The sequence below is a fragment of the Lissotriton vulgaris genome, chromosome 10 (assembly GCF_964263255.1).
Source record: "Lissotriton vulgaris chromosome 10, aLisVul1.2, whole genome shotgun sequence".
Lineage (NCBI taxonomy): Eukaryota > Metazoa > Chordata > Amphibia > Caudata > Salamandridae > Lissotriton > Lissotriton vulgaris.
In genome coordinates this window covers 319541469-319565182 of record NC_141698.1, presented here as the reverse complement: position 1 = coordinate 319565182, position 23714 = coordinate 319541469, and the positions used below count along the sequence as shown (strand labels likewise).

At 45.5% G+C, this 23714-nt stretch overlaps 1 protein-coding gene across 1 annotated transcript in view; it reads right to left on the bottom strand.

The window, feature by feature from the left end:
* The window catches only part of CCDC13 (coiled-coil domain containing 13), a 498753-nt gene that overhangs the window by 413595 nt on the left and 61444 nt on the right, over window positions 1-23714 (bottom strand). The gene's annotated exons all lie outside the window — the stretch shown is intronic.

The window sequence follows — 23714 nt, the reverse complement described above, 5'->3', positions numbered from 1 at the left end:
AATCACTGTGTCTAAGACTTGTTCCAATTCCACATTTGTAGCATATCATTCACTTTCCCTCTGTAATGCCTCCAGTGCTAGTAGCCCTCTTACCACCCCAATGTAAAGATCACAGGAGGGTAAACTGAGTTTGTGTTTGGACAGCTTATGCATTTTACTCAATTTCAGTTTCCTATTAAGCAAGCATAGATCATCACATATGTGGGCATAGTTAAATCCTGAACATGGACAGTATGACAGTCCCAAATCTAAAAATGAAATTTTATCGCCAGTCAGTTCACAGTCGAACAAGTTCATGACCATCAAACGGGGCTCAGTTCTTCTTTTTCTGGTGAGTTGTTTGCCCGGTCTGCGACACTTCGCCCCCTCACACTTCTGATCATGCACCTTTGTTGGCACCTCTTTCCCTGCCCCTTCCTTTTCCTTTTAGCAGGGGGGACGATCTTTCCTGGGTTTGTTTGCCTGACGTAAAAGGCGGTACTCGTTCTGAAATCGTTGGTTTTGTCCTCTGAGCCTGATCAACTAGATCTTCATTATCCGTACTGACATCTGAACTAGATTCTGTAGAGATACGATCTTGTTTTTTTTCTGGGTATCTTCCTGATGCATTTATTTTCTGTAGATGCCCTTTCCTGTGACGGTTAGGATCCTCCACTCTGCATAATCGCGGTTTTCATGCTGAAATTGTTGTTGTATTTTGAGTTTCACTTCCTCCTTGTATTTGATCAGTCTCTCAGACATTTTCGTTTGTAACACTTTCAATGTGCCTTGGTCTTCAGCATCTTCTTGATCTTCTCTCAAATCTTTCAATTCACTTTGATTGTGGGCTAGATCGAGCTCTGCATATTTCACCAAAATATCAATAATTCCCTTACAGGATTAAGCTGTAAAATTCCCCTACTTCTCCAGCAATCCCGGGTACGGGGATTTATAGGTGGTGACAGTGAATATCCGCAGGCCCAGCGGGACCTTGCTCACCTCAGTGTATCGCACAAGGGAAGTGAGCTTCCACCATTTGCGGATTACTTTTTTGGCCAATATCACTAGGGCAAACATTTTCTGTTTGATCGTCATGGTACCTTGTGATGGGAGCACGGCCCCGTCAGCACGGATATCACGTCTCCCCTCCCGATCACCACCACAATCCCCTGTTGCCTGGACTACCAAAACAACCCGGACTCCACCCCTTTCTCTTTCCCTGCAGGAACCAGTACCAACGCGCGACACAGCGGAAGTACATCCCCGCGACCCCGGAAGATCCTCCCCCTTTCTGGAGGCGGATCACGGAAAAGCCGGAAGAACCAACAACACAGCGTTCAAGCAGGAAGACTCGTGGCAGGAGACGGCGTGCGAAGAACCCCCGGAGAAGAGAGACGATCCGGAACCAGGAGACGAGGTCTGGACGGAGGACTGGTGGAGTCCAGAGGAGGACGCTGGAGAGCGGCCGCAACTCAAGGACGGAGTTGCGGCGGGCCAAGTGAGTACCAGTTCCGTGTGTGTGTAAATATTAGGCGTTACGAGAGTCTGTAAATAAGTAGTCTGTAAATACCTCCGTGTACAAGATAGTCCCCTCCTCACGATTCACCGTGCACTGTGTATAGACTGTATATACGTGTGAGAGTGGCACTATCACGACTGTAGATAAATACCCTTGCACGTCCCGACACCAACGTCACCCTATTCCCTGTCCGCGCTATATCTGCACCCCTCTTACCTTCCCCTCCCTTTCCTCACAGTCGTTCTAGCCCCAACACTCCGGTGAAGGAACAGGATCTTATCCTTAGATCCACCGACAGAGCTAACGGCCCTATTTTCTCTCTCCTTTTCCCCCCCTCCGAGGAACCACCGTCCGGGAGCTGAGCCTATTGACACCTCGAGGATCGGCCCGACTACAGTCAAGACCAACAGCTGTCCCTGGAAGACCACACCCGGACGACTCCCTACCTCGGACCCGGAACCCGCAATCCTTTGGAACTCTCTATTTCCTTGTTTCATACCATTGCACCTTTGTACATTAATAAACACCGGCTACGAAATAGCCCACTACATACGGCCTCCACGCTTGTTATTCCGGTCTGCTACCCCCACCAGCCCACAAGTGGTGTCAGAAGTGGGATTAACCGGAAGCATGGAGGCCGCGGTGCAAAAGTTAGCAGATTCCCAAGAACAACTCGGGAAGATGATGGAGCTCTTCTTGAAGACGGCCGAAGAAGACCGTGGGCAACTGCACGATGTCTTGAAGGGGCAGGGAACCGCTCAGGACCAGGCTCTGGGGAAGCTCACAGATGTCTTAGGCCAACAGCGACCCACCGCGTCTCTTCCTTCAGTGGTTCTCCAGAAATATGTACCGGGTGAAGACCCGGATTTCTTTTTTACTAATTTCGAACGGCTGGCCCTAGCCGCTGCCTGGCCACCCGACCGCTGGGGTCATTACCTGGGTCCTTTACTGACTGGTGAACTGCAGGCAGCCTTCCAACAGGCTAATGTACAGGGACTGACCCCCTATGCCGACATCAAGACCTGTATCCTTGAAAGATTAGGTATCGATGATGAGACCTATCGGGTGCGGCTCCGCCAAGCAAAAGAGGGGCCACAGGAGACACCAAGAGCCCTCTCCTTCAGGATTAAAGATCTGGCTGACCGGTGGTTGAAGTCCGCGACCGCTACTAAAGAAGAAATACTTTCAAAAATGTATTTGGAGCAGTTTCTGGCTTCCCTCCATCCTGCCACTCAAAAGTGGGTCCGTCAGCATGCACGTCTGACACTAGACAATGCTATTGAAATTTCCAGCGCGTACAGTCGCGCCCAGGACTTGCAGAAACCTAAGGAAGATCATGGTCACCGAACACAGCCCCATGGCCAACCCCGAGGGCCCCGTCCATTCCTGGCCAAGAAACCTGATCCTCCCCCGTTGTTCCCTTATCCAGTGATGTCCAGACCCCCACCGCCTGGTCCCCAGTGCTACCATTGTGGAGGTTACGGGCATATTGCTCGGGTTTGTCCTCAAAAAGAAGAGCCGATGGAGGTGGGAATGGCCCGAAACTATGTGTGTCTATCCTCTGGACCGTCTCCTCCCGCTTTCCATCGCCCTGTACGAATAGATGGACATCGGGTGTCGGCCCTTGCAGATACGGGATGTAGACAGAGTGTGCTCAGGCCTCAAGAGATACCCCACCCGATAGGGCCCATAACCGGTACAGTGGCCATTCAGTGTGTGCACGGAGACACAAAAGTTTACCCGACGGCCGAGGTTCAAGTACAACCCTCCCTGGATCCTGGAAGTACCCTGAATGTCGGGCTTGTTCCTTCCCTGCCTGAACAGGTTATCTTGGGCAGCGATTACCCTGGTCTTCCTCGCCTTCTCCAGGACACCACCACTAGCTTAGAGAAGTGGTGGTCTGAGGCTCCTTTTTCCGACAGCTCCCCAGTAGTCGGAACAAACCCCATTCGGATGACCAAGACTAAAACCCAAAAGAAAAAGGAAAAAAGGAACTACTCTACAGCTTTCCCAGTAAGAGTAGAAGAACATCCCTGGGAAGTCGACCAGGAATTTCGGGCTGCTCAGCAGGAAGACCCTATTCTGCAAGAAGCCTGGGGAAGGGCCCTGGACCACGAAGATCCACTGCATGTAGGTCCCCACTTTTATAAAAAGAACGGTCTCTTGTACAGAAAAGGGGGACCCCAACAACCGTCCCAGTTAATAGTTCCAGGACCCTTCCGCGACAAAGTATTGTTTCTTGCTCACAGCCATCTACTCGGGGGTCACTTCAGTGACGAAAAGACGAGTCAGGCCATCTTAGAAAAGTTCTATTGGCCAGGCATCCACCAGCAAGTCAAACAGTACTGTAGGGCCTGCCCCATTTGCCAGAAGAACAGCCGGTATCGCCCTCCTAGAGTCCCTCTACAACCCCTTCCTCTGATAGACATCCCCTTCAGTAGGGTAGGGATGGATATTATAGGTCCCATGCTCCCATCCCGAAGCGGTTGTCGGTATGCGTTAGTTCTAGTGGATTACGCCACCCGCTTCCCTGAAGCCATACCTCTCCGCCAGCCTACCAGTCAGAATATTGCTAAAGCTCTAATATCCATCTTTTCTCGGGTAGGCTTTCCTAGAGAAATCCTGACTGACCAGGGAACTCCCTTTGTATCCTCCCTCATGAAGCAGGTATGCTCCCAACTAGGTGTGAAACAAATCAGAACATCCGCATACCACCCCCAAACTGATGGTCTTGTGGAGCGGTATAACGCCACCCTGAAAACTACCCTGAAAAAACTCTTGGCCTTGGAGAGTAAGAGATGGGAGGAAATGCTACCGCTAGCCCTCTTTGCCATCCGCTGCAAGGTCCAAAGCAGCACGGGTTTTTCCCCTTATGAACTTCTGTATGGCAGACCCCCTCGGACCCTACTGGATATGGCCAAAGAGGCCTGGGAGGCAGAACCCGACCGTACCCGACCTCTGCCGGAGTACGTACAAAACCTCAGAACCCACCTGGGGCAAATAAGAGACATTGTACGCCAGAATCTGGTAGCAGCCCAAGCCAAACAAAAGCAACAATATGATAAGGGTACCAAACCTCGTTCCTTTCTTCCTGGCCATTTGGTCCTCCTCTTAATGCCCTCTTCCGACCACAAACTGTTAGGGCAATGGCAAGGTCCCTTTCCGATCCTGAGACAGGTCACTCCCGTGACCTATGAAATCGAGCTCGACCCTGTCCGTCGAACCACACAAATCTTCCATGTAAATCTACTAAAGGAGTGGGTGGGACCCCGTCCTGTCCTCCTGAACAACTGTCCAGAACCGGAACTCCCCTATGAGGTCTGTATAGACTCAGAACTCGGGGATCAACGGAAACAGGAACTTCGGTCCACCCTTCACCCCTTACAGCAGGTATTCTCCTCCTCTCCTGGCCTCACCTCAGTAGTCGAACATGCCATCATCACGGAACCCGGGAAAACGGACCGTCAGCGGCCTTACCGGCTCCCTGAGGCTCGTAGACCCATTATCAGAGACGAGGTAGCCCAGATGCTCCACATGGGGATCATCGAGCCTTCCAGTAGCGATTGGAACTCGCCGATAGTATTAGTCCCCAAACCAGACGGATCGGTCCGTTTTTGTATCGATTTCAGAGAAATCAACAAGATCTCCTCCTTCGATACATACCCTATACCCCGGGTTGATGAAATGATTGAGCGTATCGGTAGGGCCAAATTCATCAGCACGCTAGACCTTTGTAAAGGTTATTGGCAGATCCCCTTACGTCCTGAAGACAAGAAGAAGACGGCCTTCTCCACCCCCGAAGGCCTATACCAATTCACGGTGATGCCCTTTGGGCTTCACGGGGCCCCAGCCACCTTTCAGCGGGCTATGAATTTGGTATTACGGCCCCATGTTTCTTACGCCGGGGCCTATCTGGATGACATAATCATCTATAGTGATGACTGGGACCAGCACTTATGTCACCTGAGTAAAGTAATACACTCTCTGGGGTCCTATGGGTTCACGATCAACCCCTTGAAAACCACCTTGGCTGCTCAGACGGTGAAATATTTGGGTTACCTGTTGGGGGAAGGACTGATCCGCCCTCAAAACAACAAAATCGCCGCTATCCACTCCATTCCTTTTCCCCAGACCCAGAAAGAGCTACGAGCCTTCCTAGGCCTTTTAGGGTATTACAGACGCTTTATCCCCCGGTTTTCCCAGATAGCAGCTCCCCTCACAGACCTGTTAAAGAAAACCATAAAAACCGAAGAAGCCCTGAGACAACCACACCCCTCCTTGTTGGATGCCTTCCGCCGATTGAAAGACATCCTACTATCCAGTCCCGTTCTCATCAGCCCAGACTATTCCAAGCCCTTTATACTCCAGACTGACGCTTTTCCCAGCAGGGGCTGGGAGCCGTTCTCTCTCAGAAAGATCTTAATGGAGACGAACGGCCCATCCTTTTCTTAAGTAGAAAACTGTTTCCCCGGGAGAGAAACTACGCTGTAGTGGAGAAGGAGGCCCTCGCCATCAAATGGGCGGTAGACAGCCTCCGCTACTATCTTGAAGGCAGAGAATTCATACTATACACTGACCATGCCCCACTGGAGTGGATGGCCCGTAACAAGGGACACAACGAAAGAGTCCTTCGTTGGTTCCTTTCCCTGCAACCCTTCAGGTTCAAGACTCTCCACAGGAAGGGCGCGGATCAAGCCAACGCTGACTATCTTTCTCGATATCCTTGCCAGATTACCCGATCAAGAAAGACAGCTAGGGGAAGGGGATGTGATGGGAGCACGGCCCCGTCAGCACGGATATCACGTCTCCCCTCCCGATCACTACCACAATCCCCTGTTGCCCGGACTACCAAAACAACCCGGACTCCACCCCTTTCTCTTTCCCTGCAGGAACCAGTACCAACGCGCGACACAGCGGAAGTACATCCCCGCGACCCCGGAAGAGCCTCCCCCTTTCCGGAGGCGGATCACAGAAAAGCCGGAAGAACCAACAACACAGCGTTCAAGCAGGAAGACTCGTGGCAGGAGACGGCGTGCGAAGAACCCCTGGAGAAGAGAGACGATCCGGAACCAGGAGACGAGGTCTGGACGGAGGACTGGTGGAGTCCAGAGGAGGACGCTGGAGAGCGGCCGCAACTCAAGGACGGAGTTGCGGCGGGCCAAGTGAGTACCAGTTCCGTGCGTGTGTAAATATTAGGCGTTACGAGAGTCTGTAAATAAGTAGTCTGTAAATACCTCCGTGTACAAGATAGTCCCCTCCTCACGATTCACCGTGCACTGTGTATAGACTGTATATACGTGTGAGAGTGGCACTATCACGACTGTAGATAAATACCCTTGCACGTCCCGACACCAACGTCACCCTATTCCCTGTCTGCGCTATATCTGCACCCCTCTTACCTTCCCCTCCCTTTCCTCACAGTCGTTCTAGCCCCAACACTCCGGTGAAGGAACAGGATCTTATCCTTAGATCCACCGACAGAGCTAACGGCCCTATTTTCTCTCTCCTTTTCCCCCCCTCCGAGGAACCACCGTCCGGGAGCTGAGCCTATTGACACCTCGAGGATCGGCCCGACTACAGTCAAGACCAACAGCTGTCCCTGGAAGACCACACCCGGACGACTCCCTACCTCGGACCCGGAACCCGCAATCCTTTGGAACTCTCTATTTCCTTGTATCATACCATTGCACCTTTGTACATTAATAAACACCGGCTACGAAATAGCCCACTACATACGGCCTCCACGCTTGTTATTCCGGTCTGCTACCCCCACCAGCCCACATACCTCTAATAGAGTGCTTCATACTGCCGGCGTGACTCAAGCCCTGGTCTCATCTGTATCGTTGAAAATGTGTTTGGCTGCCTCAGCCTCACCAAATCACCATTGGTTAAATTCATGCTGCTGTTACAAACAATACAGTCGCCAGTAGGTAGTTATAGTTAGGACCAGGTTTCCAGAGGAAAAGCATATAACTTTGGCGTTGTTTGACAAATCTTCACTACATTTTCCAAAACAAGTATCAAGTTAGGTCTTGTTTTGCCGCAATCTGTCAAGCAAGGGCCAAGTAAAAGAGGGGGGGGGGGTTTAAAAAAATGTGCTTCCCCATGTTAATTCTAATAGGGGCTTTGAACACAGCTGGGTGGAATAACACTAAATTTGGCAGAAAGGTAGATTTTTTTCCACAGATCAATGTTTCCACTACTTGGTTTAAATCCGTTCAGAATTTGTTGAGAAATTAATGGAAATCAAAATTTGTATAGCTACAATCGTGAACAATGTGCCAATAATAACAAGCTTGTGCACAGATTTGATTTTCTGCCAACTTTTCAAACAGGAAGGGCTAGCAGCAATCTTGGGAGTGCCAATGAAAAACGTGCAAAAAGAAAAGAGGGCAGGGTAGGAATACCCTGGTCCCCCAAGCCTTGTTTTGGGTGTCCTAGAGGGACCCCGGGATGGCAAATAAGCATTTTGTTTTTGAATTTACAGTGATTTTCGTCAAGTATTTGTAAATATCGCCATAAACTGGAAAAAAGAAAAGTGTAGACTCCTGCGCTTGATTTTGAAGAAGCCCCCAGGTGGGATGGGTCCAGGGGGAACGTGGGCAGTTAGAGAAAAAGGAGGGAGGCACATGGGGCCCCCTCCGGAGCCTCTTTGACCCCCAGGGACCACCACCTTCCCAGTGCTTAACACGAATATTTCAGGGGGCCACGCAGACCCCCTGCACCCCGGGGATCACCTCCTACCCAGGGCCAGCAGTTAAAATATATGTGAGAGGGGAGCAACACAGCACCCTCCCAGGCTATACAGTCTCAGGGACCACCGCCTCCCCGGGGCCGGCCAGTAAATTGTAGATCCTTCTGGAGCCATTAATGGCCCTGGGGACCGCACACCCCCAGGACCTGTTCCTGTTATGTCCCAGGGTGCCCAACCCCCGGATATAGCTGTTTGCTTTTGCTTGGCAGGAGGAGACAGCTCCACTAAGCTAAAGCAAACACTCCGCTTCCAGCAAACAGGAACTGTCAAAGTGCAAGTTTCCTGACAATTTTGGTGAGTTGTGGATGCAGAGGAATCTGAGGACATCTCCACCAAACAAAGAAGCACGGACTTCGAATAGTTAAGAGGAAGGACCCTTGTTTGGTGGAGATTTACCTCTTTGTACTCTTGGCATCTTCTCTACAGGAAGATTAATTTTACCGAAAATGAGGGCGGAGCAAGATGGCGGCCACTTAGTTGGACGTTAGCGACACTAGCGGGCAGCAGTCCGACCGTCTCTATGTGACCCGATTGGAGAGGGCTCTACCACGATAAGAAACTATTTCAAGCCCCCCCCTCCCTCCCCCCCCCCCAGATCGAATGCTGCTTTCCTGTAAGCGCCTCCGGCCTCAGCATCTTGGAACGGTCACCTCCCTCGTGAGATGGTGTGTGGAGAGTTACCTGCAGCGTCTGGTGTTCCAGCTCACAAGCAAAGATTTCGCTATGGCACCGAAATTAGCTACGAGCGGCGCTCCCTCCAAGTCAGCTACGGCAGCAGCCGCCCGTAAAGCTCGGAGCAAGGCGCTGTCAGCATACGCGGAAAATACAGTCCCTGTGGAGAGCGTCCGGGCCTCCAGTGAAAGCTCCCTCGGACGTCCGCAAAGACTACGGCTCCCGGATCCATGGAGAGGGAAAGGGCGGAGCACCGGACGTAGGAGTTGCGGAGAACAGGCCGACGGGTCCCATGGTGGTAGAACTGATGCAGCGAGGGAGAGAGCCGGCTGCTAATGGGAGTACAAATGCCGGGAGCGAAATGGAGGAAAACACTGAAAACAATGTCGGAAGTGGAACTGGAGCTCAGGCGGTGAGTCCGGGGAGCTCTGGAACAATGTCTAAAACGGCTCGAGTGGCTCAGGAGGGAGTAAGCCTGATGGGTTTGGGACTGGCTGCTGCAGATGGGGGGAATAAGGGGTATGTGGCATTTCAGGAACAAAACGCTGCGAAGGATTTAGATCGGAGTAATGCACCCTTGATTGTCCCGGCTGAGGACTCTGGCAATAAAGACAGTAATGGCAACAGTGGCAAGGGAGATATGTTGTGCAATATGCTAGTGCTTGACCCCATCAGGACCTCAGAGATTCAAGAGGTTACAAACCAGTCTGGTAGACAAAATGTAACTGCTATACAAGAATAAAAGAATCCTATGGAAGATAAAAATAGGTTGAAAGTTGAGAAGGAGTCGAGTGACTGTTTTTTCTCTGTGTCAGAGGAAGAAGAGTGGTTGGATGACATACTAAGCACCTCGCAGGGGGCCAGCAGTCTGGAATCAGACCCAGAGGAAAGTGAGGAGGACCATCGCTCAACAACCAAAAAAGTGCTGGTGCAAAATGAGAAGGAAAATAGAGGAAGAAAAGATCTTTCATGGGATTACTCTGCAAATACTCCACTCTCAGGGTCATATGAAAAAACAACCACGGTTCCAAAGGCTGACGCTCCCCCCACGCTTGAGACTATTCATCAGGCTATCCTTGCTCACAGGGAAGAGGCACGTCAAGATAGCCGAAAAACACAGGCAGGGATGAGGAAAATGCAGGGGCTAGTAAGGAAGCTATGGAAGGCATTTTCTAATATGGAAGAAAGAGTGGTATATCTGGAATAAAGGATGATGGTCGCAGAAGCCGACACTGCTAATGCTGTATCCTTGGTGGAGGCCCATGATGCCCAGATTAAGGATATAAAATGGAAGCTAGAAGAGTCAGAAAACAGACAAAGAAGAAACAACCTAAGGGTTTTAGGGGTCCAGGAGGGCCTGGAGGGGTCCGATACCAGGAGCTACATAATCAGCCTTTCTTCGGCAGCTTTCCCGGAACTCTCCAAGTGGAACTGGGCATCTGAGATCCAAAGAGCACACCACACCCCTTTCAAACAGAGGCCATACTGTTTTTTTTGGGCAATTTCCTTCTGCGGCAGTCTATATCGGATAAAACCAGGCCAGATGCCAGGAGATCAAGCGGGGAGGTCTCATTTTTCGTAAGGCCCGACTTCTGCCATATAACGGTAGAAAGACGCTGGAGGTTAAGGCAGATGCTGAAACCGTTTCAGGATAAAAAGATTCAGGCATATCTGGTTAACCCGGCACAGTTAAAAATCATTAACCAAGGAACCACTCGGTATTTCTCTTCAGAAATTAAGGCAAAGAAGTACTTGGACTCCCTGGGTAAATAATCTGTCTAATTTGTAGAGATGGTCGGGGTGTTGAGGGGTGATGAGGGGAAGGGGGGGTTGCGTTACTTAGTAGTGGCTGGTTTTTCGAAGGAATAGCGAGAGGAGGCTTTTTGGGTGTAGAAGTGGGGGAAGGGAAGCGTTTAATTTTTTCAAAAGCTGAGTGTATTTTGGGAAATTGTTGCTCTCCTTCTAGGTATAGGGTTTACTGATTTTGTTGTCTTTATAGGATCTACTGCTTTCTAGGATTGCGCACATCACATGCACAGACCTAGGTCTGAGCGCTCTGAGGGGGGGGGGGGGGGGGTTGGGTAGGCAGAATCAAGCCGGGAAAGGGTGGAGGGGTGGGGGGGTCACATGGTGGGAAGGGGGGGAGAGTGGGAGGTGGTGGTGGGTATTTCACAAGGCGGGAAGGGAGGGTAAAAAAAAGAAAAAGTTAAATGTATCTGGTGCATTGTTGTTATTGGGTTGAAGTACGTAGGGTCAGCAACTGTGTGGTGTCTATGCAGGGATTGGTCAGGAGTTTTAGGACAAAGGAACAATGAAGAAACCTAAGATATGGTCTCTGAATATAGGGGGGTTGAATAACTGGATTAAAAGGCAGAAATTAGGGCATTTTGTGGGTTTGAATCATCTGGACATTATATGTATACAGGAAAAGCATCTGCCTAGGCCTAAGAAACACCTGTTAAATATTAAGGGCTTTGAGTTATTGGGGTGCTCTACGGAGACATCCACTGTCAGTGGAGTGGCTATTTTGGCCAAAACTAGCCTGGGAGGCTGTAAGCGCTCTTTAGCAGATGCCTTGGGTAGGTGGGCGATCGTGGAGCTGAAGATAGGGATAACATTGTGTACAATCTATGGCTCCAATCAGGATGAACCCGATATATTTGATAAACTGGAGGTAGAGTTATTGAATTGGCCATATCCCCTTATAGTTTGCGGGTATTTTAATATATCCGCAGATCTCATAAACTGTAACAATAGCGTAAGGTATGCCGGATGTAAACCCAAGGTTTTTAGAGCCTTGTCTGCTTTAACCAGCTCAAACAGTCTGCTGGATGTGTGGGTGTATAAGGAACCATTGAACCCGGTTTTACCTACTTCTCCTGTCCCTTTAAGAAATATACCAAGTTGGATTATTTTCTTATATTAGGTATAGAGGCGGGAAGGATAGGAATCACTAAAATGCCAGAGGTAATTTCTGACCAAAGCCCATTGATCTTAGCCTATGAGAGTGATAATGTTATGAACCCCCCTATAGATGGACGTTCGAGAGGACACTGCTAGATGATCCTAAATTTGTGGACCACCTTAAAAGATGGGCACAATGTTACTTTGACATGAACAGGTATAGCGCCCCTCGAAACTGTGTATGGGACTCCTTTAAGGCAGCATTAAGAGGGGAGACAATTAGTTTCTCTGCTAGTCAGAGGAAAAAAACTTGAGAGGAGCATGAGTCGCTGATGGCACAGATAGTACAGGCAGAGGAACAACATGTGAGAGACATTACAGATGGGAAAGAGACTAATGAGAGTTTATGTAAGATTCTAGCTCTTAAGGCATAAATTTATAAGTCTGCTGCTCAGAGAAGTGCTGATGATTATCAGATACATAAGGGAAGAATGTACGAGACGGGGGAGCAGGCTGGTAAGTTACTAGCATTAAGGATCAGACAGGGTTTTGGTAGAAACATGGTAGGGAAAATTCAGGTGGGCAACCAGGAGTATACGGAGCCAGAAGACATTAGAAAGGTGTTTAAGGATTTCTATCAAAAGCTAAATCAAGAGGAGGCTAGGGCAGAGCTTGCCAGTTTAGCTTTTGAAGATTTTGGACATATTCTGGCTGCCCAGGAGAAAGCAGTATTTGATAGTGACTTGGAAGTGAATGAAGTGGTGAACGCTCTGCAGAACTTAGCGGCTGGCAAGGCTGAAGGGCCGGATAACATCCCATCGGAAGTATATAAGTGCCTACAGGAAATGATAGCCCCTGTATTGCTAGATCTATTTAGTGGTATAACAGTTTCTGGAGAAATCCCAGATTCTTGGAAAGAGACGAACATAGTTGTCTTCCATAAGAAGGGCAAATCTATGGAAGATCCCGGGTCGTACCGTCCAATATCCCTCATAAATGCGATCTGATTTCCCCGTGGCAGCATGGGTTTATCCCGGGTCGTGGAACAACAGACCACATAAGGCGGGCCATTACGCTGTTTGATGCGCAGGCTGTCACGGGGGGCCGGATCGCCATGATTCTACTAGATGCTGAAAAAGCCTTTGACCGTGTTACATTGACGTATTTATGGGGGGGTATTGGAACGGACGGCTTTGGCCATAAAATAATAAAGGCCATCAAGGCAATGTATGTCGATCCGTATGCCAGAATCCAGCTTATGGGCGGCGGGTTGGACAAAATATACATCTCCCGAGGGACACGTCAAGGGTGCCCCTGTTCTCCAATCTTATTCGCCCTTTACATTGACCCTCTAATAAGAAAGATACTGGGGTATGAGGGCATTGATTCTGTGATGTGCAACGGATTCGAAACCAAGGTGTTGGCATATGCTGATGACCTGGCAGTTATAACTACTGATTCGGATACTGCTATGTCCGCCTTGAGGGCAATAACTTCAGAGTTTGGGCGTTGCTCGGGGTATCTTCTTAATGAAAATAAGACTCAGATAATCTGTTCAAATAATATTATAAAACGGGAAGGAAGATATACGGATTCGGCAATCTATCTGGGCGTCAGAATCAGCCCCATAATGGAGTCTATAATTAAAGAAAATTTTGAGCCGTTGGTGGAATCAATGACAACTGAGTTAAAAAGGATAGACTCCATCCACCTGTCTATAATAGGGAGAGCTAACGTGATAAAAATGACCATGATCCCGAAAGTATTATATCTCTTTCGCTCGATCCTGCTTATGGTGGGAAAAAGTGTGTTAAAATCTATTGAATCAGTCTTTATAAACTTTGTATGGCAGTATGGAAAAACAAGAAGATCGCTTAAATACCTGCCTTTACCACAAGAGAGAGGAGGATTGGGGGTCCCGAATATTCGGTATTATTTAGTGGCAGGTCTTTTTAGTCAAATGGTGATAATTGTGGACAGTGCCACGAATATCTCGAACAGCTTAATTGGGAATGTCTATCCCCCATCTATCTTTGAATTGTTGCTTAATTGGAATATATGTGTTTTAACTGATTTTTTGTATGCACCAGATATCTAATAAAAATATATATATATAAAAAAAAGGATGATTCACGTTATCACAAATTTCAGGATAAAAACACTTGAGGAACAATCACATTGCCAAAACGCACACATGGTCACTGGTGACATTTCCTCTTGCTCCATTACGTAGCTGTAGTGCAGAATATGTCCTGGACATTTATTCAAGGAGTTAGCACTTAGTAATTAACCAGTAGAAAGTACTCCACTTGGATAGATATTTTGTGCAAAACTGTGGACTCTTTTTGGATAAAGGGGCAGGTGCGGTTGCGCTGTGGCCCAGTCATTTTAGGACACTGCTATCTAAGCCACTGTCCTCTACACCACTCTACTCCACCTTGCACCACTACACCATGCACCACTCCACTCCACTCTACACCACTGTAATCTACACTGTGCCACCCCATTCTACTCTGCACTACTCCACACTTTACTATAGGCCACTCTATTCTACGTCACTGCACTCTACGCCAATGCACTATACCGCTTTACTCAAAACCAATGCTTCCTACGCCACAGCACTCTACGCCAATCTCCTCTGCACCACTGACCTTAAGCCACTTTACTCTACTCACTCCACTATACTATACTACACTCTATGACACTCTACTCAATTAAACTCTACTCCACTCAGTTAATATTGAGAAAGTTAATGTCAATATGAATAATGATACAATCATGTATGAAAACTAAATCGCATCTTTATTAACAAATTCGCCTGTTGTGAACTCCACATAAACCCAGACTCAGAAATACATGGTTAAACAGGCCCTGCAACCCATACCCGAGGTTATTGACTGACAGATCACAGATGGGGGGAACACGTAGCCAGCATACAAACACTGGAACAGGAAATTCCAGATCAATCCCACAGATAGGCCCAGAAACACCACAATGGTTCAGGGAGAGTGGCCCCAATAAAGCACCCATGGCAGGAGGGGAGCACACATTCCCAAAACACCATAACTGCAGATGTCACATGAAGCTAGGAACACTTAGCCAATCAAGACACAGCACACACAATACAACCACTGGTCATTCGCTCCCCATGCAGGACATCTGGACACGTTACCCACTTGCCGCATTGAATCCACGTATAGTCGAGGCCAACCTGGATTCCTCATCCAATTCCTTAATTTATGGCTCCAAAGACAGAGTTACACATTCCTTACCTAAAAAGGATCGCCGACTTGTAAATTGAGACAGTCCTCAGACCCTGTGCCTTTGATTAAACAAACTGTTCCTGTTTTGCCAAATGCCTTGTCTCTTGTTTTAAAAAGGTATTTCATGTTCCAGCAACAACTCCACAACACGATACTCCACTCTATGGCAATACTCCACTCTACACAACTCCCTCTGCACCACTCTATGCCACTTTACTCTAATCTATCTACGACAATCAAATTCACTCTACTATACTACCACATTCTACTCCTCTCCACGCCACTCTGTGCCACTCCACTCTACGACACTCTACTCCACTCTAGTCCATTGAATACGATTCCACTCTACTACACTCTATGCTACTCCTCTCTATGATGATCTATTCCGCTCTACGCCACTCTACAACACTCTTCGCAAAACCCTCTATGCCACTCCACTCCGCTGTACACCACTGTGACACTCTACTCTATGCCACTCACCTCTTTAAAACTCTACTAAATGACACTCTACACCCTCCACAACCCTCTACACCACTCCACTCAACTCTACACCTCTCTACGCCACTCCATGACTCTCTACGCCACTTCATAACACTCCACTCTACTCTACTTCTCAACACCACTCCATTCCACGCCACTATCCTTTACCCTACTAACTTTTAGCCATGCTAAACAGTAGCCATGCTGGTGTACAACATGGCTAAAACATATCGACAAAGCGAATAGCTCTTGCATAGGCGACACCTATTGGATTTGCCAATACTTGTTTATAATGCTGTCTTCATCTCCTCTTACAGCTTTCACTTTTCCCTCTCATCCCACACGAACATAAGGGTGACACTGCACAACAGAACAACAGCTGTCTAAGAGGAGCAGTAATAGTAAGTAAATTGGGCCCAATATGTGCAATATGTAGCCACTGTATGTCAAGAGTAGACAACAGATGGAACTGGATGTCTGAATTTGTTACAAAAATCAATCACTTCCGCGAATGTGAAGGCAAATCACTTACACAGGAAAAATATCTGTGCAAAAAATTACAATAATTTGTGGTCGATTTTGAATCAAACAACAACGTAATAGAATCTTATAATATACCAGTTTTCAATCTCCAATAGAAGTGCAATAACATTGCAAACAGCAAGATTCAATTTAAAACAAGGAACATTAACATTTTGCATTTCTTTTCATGCTGCATATGAGTAACAGAACAAGGCCAGGTAAATAAACTATTTGGGGCCAGATGTTTGTAGATATGGTCACAAAATACTTTTGCAACCACTAAAATTATTTTGCAAACCTATCTATGCATTAATAGTTTGAGTTGAAAAATAAGGATTCAGAGTTGGTTGCAATCTGACCTACCTCTTTACTGTTCATGAGGTAGGATGCAATATTTAAATAAACTTTTTTTATGCAGACCATTTGCCTGAAAGAAAAGTGGTCTGCATTTTAAAAAATATAATTTTTTTTTAAGCTTTTATGCGGGAAAAACGTTTTTGGGGGAGTACGCAGACTCCCAAACAAACGTTTGTGTTTTTTACATTCACAAGGGGAAGCAGTACCTTGGGGATCCCTTCCCCTTCTCAAATGGGTTACCATCGCCGTTGAGGAGCCAGGAACCTATAAACGATTTGCAAAAGACATTGCAGTAGAAAGCCACTGATGCACTGAACTGGGATTCTCAATTCAGAAAGGATGTCCTAAAAATGTTACTTCCAAATTGTGATTTAGAATTAATCTCTAAACCCATTTTGTGATTTGTTAAACATTTACTCAATCACTCATTGGGCTTAGTGCATAATAAAAAGGCATTTAGCAGTTGCATACGCTGTGATGTTGTGAATCGCGGAGTTTGGGACTACTAAATAGTTTAGAACATCTCGGCCTCCATTTTCTGTAGGAGTTTAGGAATACACAAAGCACTGCGGACAGAAAACACGTTTGCTAGGAAGTTGAAGGGAATGCTTGGATTATAGCCATTAAGAAGGGTTGAAAGGGAGTTGATTAATCTGTAGTGTACTTGCCCATACAGCTTTCTGGACCACGCCTGAGGGTGTAATTCTGAACAGTGAAGAACTTTTTTGAAACCGGCAAACTACTTCAGTCTTCACTATCGTCTTATGTCAGCCCAGAGAAGGATTCTTAATCTCACCATCATACTACTGTTTGTGAGGTATATTATCAAGTGCTTCCACTTGGGTGTATTGTTTTCAGGAGGACAAGCAGTAGGCAGGAACGTTTTGCTGACCGCAGAAGTCCTCTCGAAAGGAAGGCTTTCCACATAAACGCAACACATTCTGCAGCATAACCAAATACTTGAAGAATGGCCTAAATAAAAATGTGAATGCATTGCAATTTCTGTCAAGCATTACTCAAAAGAATATTTTATGTGTTCAAAGGAATGCTACACGGAACATAAAAAATATATGACTTTACAACTTTGTTGCGACCAGGCATCAAGAATGTCACACTATCCACGCGATCACTTTTGACGGATTGTGCATTAAGAAATTTTAAAAAAACTTTATCAGGAGCTTCTGTAATGAACATGAGGAAAAACAAGCATTGGCAAAGCCAAAAGGTCTGGCTCCAAAGTGCCTAAGGAATGAAAACAGGATTTCTGCAGGTCTGTGCTTCTAAGCATTAGCAAAGAAGGCAGGTTAATTGGCTTTTCCAATGTTGAAAGGAAATTCCCACTGAAATGTACAATCATTAATAATGGGGGATTATTCGTTATCAAAAACTTCTATGGCAACCAAAGTATCCTGATATAATATAGTTAATAGATTTCATCTAAAAAAATTGTGTTGCTTAGGTAAAAACTGTCACTGAGGGTGCTAGGGGGGGTCGTTCAGATACTTTTTTAATAGGAGATATAAAATCTGAGCAGTATGGCCACTAAACACAAATATGTCAGACTTGTCTGCAGTCTGCCCAACAACACCGGAATTTCCTGAGGTATAAGCTTCTAGTTTACAAGCGTGTCTTTGCTGGATAATGTAATTTATTATACTTTCAATTGTTATCCTCTCCGTAAACTCAAAACAAAATTTAAAAGAATACCGAGTAGTCATCTCCCACTGTTGAGTCACCTTAAAACTTGTTTCTTGGACATAGGTTGACTACATGGCATTTCTATTTCTAGACATATAAATTCACAGCACTTGTGATTGGGCAAAAATACAAAGAATCCATTGCTCTACGTTTGTTGTGTTATAGTACAGAAATCAGACATGCCATGAATGAACATCAGTCCAAATATATTTATATATATATATATATATATATATATATATATTACCTACTGGCGGTCGCCAGTAGGTAGTTATAGTTAGGATAATTTTCAATGTTAAATCTCAACATTCTATTTTGAATAACTTTGGCGCCGGTTGACGAATCTGCCTGAAATTTTCAGGAAAATGGTCTCATGGCGGTCCGGTCCTTCCCTGAAAGTTTGGGGGGGATTCGTCAAGCGGGGGCCGAGATAAAAGGGGGGTCCCAAAACGCGTTTTCCCCATGTTAATTTCCATAGGGCGGTCGATTTCACTTTTAGCTCGAACGGCTGAATGGATTTCCACCAAACTTGGCAAAATTGTAGGGACTGTTAGCCCGATGTGCCTTTGCTATGTCTCAAGATATGTGCTTCAGTGGATTTTGTGAAATTAACGTTCAAAAAAATATATATATCTAGAGCAGCGCTCCTGTACGCGCACCGGTGAGCGCTCCCGGCGCGACACGCGAGGTGCGCATGGAAAGCTGATTGGCTCTCGGGTGTCTGTAAACATTCGAAACAGTCCGCAGCGGCCGCCATCTTGTACCTCGGTAGGATTGAGGTGGTAAAAATCAAAGGGGGAAATGAGCAAAAGGGGGCAGGGTACACCCCCCCTGACCCCCTAGGTTTGATGTGGGGGTCATAAAAAAGCCGTACAGGGCCCCCCAAAATTTTTTTTAAAATTTGCGCCGAGGGAGCGCCTGGTACGCGCACCGGTGAGCGTACAATTGAGAAAAAGAATGGCACTTTTCTTTAAAAAAAAAATAGCATTTTTTTATAAATTGGAGGTAGTTCTGAAAATAACTTTTTTTTTGTTTTTGTTGTTTTATATTTTTTTTATACTTTTTGAAACGATTTTATATTTTTTTTGGTTTTTTTTCAGGGGAAAAACAAAAACAGGGATTCAGAAAATGCTCAACAGGAGCAAAAAAAATGAGAAAATTTAGGGACGGGGAGAGCATTTGGTGTTCCTGTTTCTTTATTGCAATGAGTTCAACGCTCTGCTCCCCGTAACAGAGTAGTTCGTCACAGTTTGTGCATAAACATTTTATTCCTGCAAATACCGGCTGGATGTTAGGGACCATTCTTGCACGTGCTGAACCTGAAGGTGTTGCTCCACCAGTGGAGGTGCTGCTGCCATCTCTTCGTGCCTTCTCTGCCAGCTCCCTGACACTCTCCCTGGAGTAATTGTTGGGGTGTCTTCTTTTGACATGCCTAATTAAATTGGCATTTCCAAAGCTGTATTTTTTTAGAGGATTGCCTCTGGATAAAATACTTCCACATATTTTACAAGTTACTTTACTTGCATTAACTTTTTTTTGTCCTTCAGGGATGTCATAAAATTTCCAGATGAAGTGGTTCTTTGTTTTCTGGTGAGGAGGGTCCTCTTGCACAAATCCATCTGAATCACTGCTGGAGGACTCCCTTGCAGCCATTGCTGTAGATCAGGAAAATTAATGAGTAGAGAATTCACAAAACACCTCTTGCTCTCTCCAAGTGAAAATCAATAGTGAGAGAAATGGGTGGGTTTCTCTAAATTTAGAAAAAAATAATTATTGAACCAATGAAAAGTGTTATTTACAGGTCACATGACCATGGGCTTCATCATTATGAAACCAAAACTGTTATGAACCAATGAAAAGTGTTATTTTCTGGTCACATGACCCGACGCGCTTACGCGACGCGCCGCGGGGCGCGGCCAGAGGCGCGCCGCGTAAGCGTGTCAGACGCCTACGTTGCACGATCGTATTCGCGCGAGTACTTCCGGGTGCGCTTACGCCGTGCGTATCACGCGGTCGCGGCTACGCGAACGTCACAATCATGTTTTCGTTTGCGATATTGGCGCTCACGAGACGCTCCTCGGAGCGCGCCCGGGGGCGCTTTTCAGAAATACGCTTTTCGGGGCGCACTCCGGGGCGCGCTCTGGGAGCGCTCCCCCCAAAAATTAAAAAAAAAAAAATGGGAAAATTGTAGGGACAGGTTGTCCTATTCTGAAGTGGTTTGTAAAAAAATTAACTTTATAAAAATATGTATTGTGCTACATTGGGCTTAATATATGTTAGAGCCAAAATGTAGCCCAAATGTAGCCCAAAGTAGCCCAATGTAGCCCAAAGATGGCCACCAGAGATCAAAAATTGTAAATGTAGCCCAAAATTCAACTAGATGTAGCCCAACTGTAGCCCAATGACAGAATGTACCAGAGTGTTAAAAAGAACAACTAGAGTGCTAACAGTCTTATTTATAAAGTGAAACTTATAGTTAGGAATTAGCATTAAAAAAACCTTTGAAATTCACTGAAAAAAACCATAGGTTTCACACCAGTTATAGTTAGGAATTAGCATTTAAAAAACCTATTAAATTCACTGAAAAAACCATAGGTTTCACACCAGTTATAGTTAGCTGGAAATTTTACTGATATAAAACCATTGAAATTCCCACGTTATAGTTAGTCGGACTCACTATAACTTGCGCGTGCAATGCACTGCTGATGACATCACATATTACATCACTCATGACATGGTCAGTGACATCACTCATGACATCACTGATGACACCATCCAGTGAATATGTGTCTTTCTGAAAAATAAATATTAGTGAGTTATGTTTAAAAATTTAAATACATATATTAGTGTTTCACTTTGTGTATAAGTGGCTACATGTGTTGATAAGTAGCAACATGCGTATGTATATGGGTTATTTGATATTATTATTAGTATCAGTATGAGTGTCTATATGGTTTGGTGGGGGTATTACTTAGCACATAGATGCATGAGTGACTGACTCTTTGTTTGTATGTGTTTTGAAGACAGCATATGTACAGGACTGTATGGGTGGATGAGTGTCTATATGTGTTTGTTAGTGAGTGAATGACTGTCTCACTAGTGTCTTTATCAGTAACTACATATGTTTTAATCTAGTATATATGAATATTGATGTATATAAGTGAGTATATGTGAGAGTAAGAGATTGTAAGATTTCCTGTTTAAATAAGTATGTGTTTCTATAAGTGATAGTTTAAGAGAATAAATTTGTGTAATTTTCAGTAGAAGTAAGGTGGAAGTGTGTGTATAACTCTATATTCAAATAAATGGTTGTTCAATAGTTTATTTGCACGTGTGAATATGTGTGTGAGTAACTTTTGGATGAATGTCGGTGTGTAACAGGATGTATAGGTGTATCTCTTCATATGATGAGTGAGTATATGTATGAGTGACTATATAGAACTGTTGGTGAATGAGTGGATGTGTATATAGATAGTGGAATTTCTGAATTGCTTGTTGTAACTGATATAGGTATCTCCATTTTTTTAAAAATTTCAGTTTCTATTTTTGAATATGTGTCTCAAGGGTTACATTATAGTGAAAGGAGGTCTGTCACTATGTCACAAGGATGGTGTCATGAGTGATGTCACTGACCATGTCATGAGTGATGTAATATGTGATGTCATCAGCAGTGCATTGCACGCGCAAGTTATAGTGAGTCCGACTAACTATAACGTGGGAATTTCAATGGTTTTATATCAGTAAAATTTCCAGCTAACTATAACTGGTGTGAAACCTATGGTTTTTTCAGTGAATTTAATAGGTTTTTTAAATGCTAATTCCTAACTATAACTGGTGTGAAACCTATGGTTTTTTTCAGTGAATATATATATATATATATATATATATATATATATATATATATATATATATTTTTTTTTTTTTCCAACACAGCAGGATACCCAAACGAATAAGGCCACAGGAAGAGTAAGTATTTCTCGTAATTTAATGACCGCTTGCATGCAGGTGACCTGCCAAAACCACACATCAAAGTTCCTTCCTTACGCCAGACGCGTTTCGGGGATTTCGTAGCCCCTTCTTCTGTGGGTGTAAGTGTCGGGAAATGAAAGCACTGTCATTTGCGCACGGGTAAATTTCAAGCACCTGCCACAGTGGGCGTGGCCAGAACCACGGCCTCATGGATCTTGTAGTGCGCTGTATGATAACCCCAGTGGGCGTGCTGTTCAGTTTCCAAAATTAGACAAAAGATTTTCACCAAGTGACGTCAGGCCCGCCGCTTGTTTGTGGCTCCAATCTGGCACCAATCCGGTGCTGGAACTAAGTGGAATGAAGGCAGAGCTGGCGCCATTACAGGGTTGTGCCAGCTCATTCGTAGTGACAGTCTGAAAGCGGAGCAAGTGACTGCCAATACCTGCATCTACCCACTTGGTGAAAATCTTTTGTCTAATTTTGGAAACTGAACAGCACGCCCACTGGGGTTGTCATACAGCGCACAACAAGATCCATGAGGCCGTGTTTCTGGCCACACCCACTGTGGCAGGTGCTTGAAATTGACCCGTGCGCAAATGACAGTGCTTTCATTTCCAGAGACTTACACGCCACAGAAGAAGGGGCTACGAAATCCCCGAAACGCGTCTGGCGTAAGGAAGGAACTTTGATGTGTGGTTTTGGCAGGTCACCTGCATGCAAGCGGTCATTAAATTACGAGAAATACTTACTCTTCCTGTGGCCTTATTCGTTTGGTTATCCTGCTGTGTTGGATATATATATAAAGATATATATATATATATATATATATATATATATAACAATTGTGGCATCTTTGTCCCGACAACAGACAATATTGCAGCTTCTAGGAATACAACTAGTAACATAGGAAAAGCAAACGTTTACCAATGGAGGTTTTTCAAGTAAATGGAAGGGTAAAAGGATGGTTACGGGAGGTTGTATGGCACATTCAACTACAGAAACGCAGTGCTACCAAGAGCACCAACATATCGAGAAGTTTAGTGCATAGGTAAGTGTAGATTTACTATTCTGAACTCCACATTCAAGTGCCTTGAAGATTCATAAATCTTTAAGGTACATGAAAGTGGAGTGAAGTAATAATATAAACCTATACTTACCTATATGTACTTACCTTGTTGATATGTTGGTCCTTGATAATTTGTCCACCATATTTTGGCAGCACGATATTCTGGAGTCGATATTAAGGTGTAATATCTTATTTGAAAATACCAATGCAAATTCAGTTTATTAAAATGTGTTCATCTGGTATCTGCTAAGGAAGAAGAGAGACTGTTGAAACTCTCACTTTGTTTTCATGTAATTATCAACTCTAGATAACTTACCTGAACAATTCATTCATCATCACCTGTGAACCAATAGGTGGAACAAACATTAAATGAAGGAAGGTGGATACCACATAATGTATATATTACACAGGAAGGTCAAACACCATGGCTAAGGAAAACCAGACCAAAAATTATTTTTGGAAAAACGTGACTGAAGTTTCCAAGTTCAGGGTTTTCATTTGGATCTGGCACTGGTATTCTACGGAGTAACA